Genomic DNA, 2,098 nt, shown 5'->3' with positions numbered 1-2,098 from the left:
ACTCGGTATGTTTCATGTTTTGTGTCTGTGGTCGCATAAACAGGATGGCTACTTTTACATAACTCCATTAATTAGGGTTAAATATTATTCATATGACAAATTTGACCGATGGTTCCTATAAAAACACCGAATGCTTAAGGGATGTTGTCCCTGAGTGGGTTGGGATATGACATTACTGCTCACCTGATACTGAGTAAACAAACTCCGTCAGCTGGGCAGACAGTTCCTGGACCAAACACTGACCTTTGCTCAGATCGTGTTTTTTGGAGACACACAACCCATATTTGAAAGGCACACACTGTTCACCAGACAGCAAATTTATCAGCATTGTTAACAATAATAAGAAGTGCATCGACTTTAAAGTTTTTAAAAAACATTTTGTGTTAGGAGTGCTGTCGATGCCTAAAACTTAAATTTATTTCCTTTTTTTTGAATGATTTGTGGGTATTTTATCAGACATGAAAACAGGATCTCTTATAACCGCTGTATACTTTTTAAATAAATTAGAATTATAAAAAAGCAATGAGGCAAGTTGTATAAAGTACTCAGTGCTCAGGTAGAGTATAAGAACCAGTCCAGTCCATGCATCACTGTATGAGTGCTATTTTAATTGTTGGTTTGGGTGAAGCTCTTTTTCTGAAAATAGCAAAAATATCACATATCCTCAAACAGTATGCAAATAGCTGAAAGTCTATTTAGTCAGTCTTTTTCCTGATTTGTTCATTTACTATTTGTTTGAGCTATACTTATAACAGAATTTGTTATAATAAAACCTCATTTATTCTTTCATAATGATTTGTGTTCAAATTCCTTCATTTGTAAAAGTAACTGAAAGCTAAAGCTTTCAGATGAGTGTAATGAAGTACAATATTTGCCTCTAAAACATTGTGGAATAGGAATAGAAACAAGCAAGAAACAGAAAAGAGTCATAAAACACAGCTAGCTCAAATGTGTATTTGAAGTAAATCATACAAGATAATGTCTGCACTTTACAACCAATCATTTGTCTAAGCTTTAGTTATAATGACTATTTTCTGTTAGTATTTGTATACTAAGAATTGGGGAGATATAAAACTTCATTAACTGTATAAATTACCCTTTTTTGTCTAGCTAAAATATTTAATGTAAGATATTGCTGTTAGCTTCATATTTAGAAGCTTTACCTGTCAGTTCAGCCTCTTATGAGATTATATGTACGTTACAATGACATTGGGTAAGATTTGCAACTCTATCCTATGAGTCACCTGTGAGAAATCATTAATATAGTAAATGTTAGTGGACTTAATATCTAACCATGTCGTAGGGCCATTGTAAACCTGAGGTTAAACATTAGGTTTAATGAATTACACTGACTGCTTTGTAGAAAGATAAACAGAAAGCAACAAACACTCTACTTTTTTTTTTTTTTTTATCTTTAGGCTTCATCAAAAGGTTTTCTCTTATTCAGTAACTTAATTATTTTGGAAAGGAAAATATCAAATCCAAAAGAAGAAACAACAACATATCAGAACAGCCTCATATTTCACACAGTCTTGCCCTCCTCCATCCTGTTCAGTAACTTCTCTCACCGTTTTTTGTTTAAACTAATTTTGCTCCACAGAAGTATTATTTATGTTTTGATGGTATCCATTTATGCATTTTCTGTTGTTGAGTCATAAACAGTTGCTTTACCCTCAAACTTTTTGAACATTTGTCTGAGTTTGGGACGATTTTTGAGCCCAGTAGATTTCATGCATAGTATTTTTAAAGACTTTTTATCTGTAACTGTGTAAAGTTCCTTTCTAAATCATGGCTCTTTGCAATTTTCTGTTACTTTTCAATGTTTTAGCAAAGCATTTGAACACTAGTGTGGCTTATGGACATGTCTGCAATGTTACTTCTGTTAGAACAAACATAATCTGGTGAATAAAGCAGCGTAGATGTAAATTCCTTTAAACGGGAAACTATTCAAAAATACAGTATAATCAATATGATGTAAAAATTTAGGCCACGCAGTCCAAATAGGTACACAAAATATGTACTTACAGAAGAGCTGACATCAGGGGCGATTTTAGCCCATTTTTGGGGGTGCTTCAAAGCACCCCCAAAGATTTCTTAC

This window comes from Pundamilia nyererei, unplaced genomic scaffold, assembly GCF_000239375.1.
Source record: "Pundamilia nyererei isolate P.nyererei 1_Seehausen unplaced genomic scaffold, PunNye1.0 scaffold00081, whole genome shotgun sequence".
Classification (NCBI taxonomy): Eukaryota; Metazoa; Chordata; class Actinopteri; order Cichliformes; family Cichlidae; genus Pundamilia; species Pundamilia nyererei.
Note: the sequence above shows the minus strand (reverse complement) of the source record.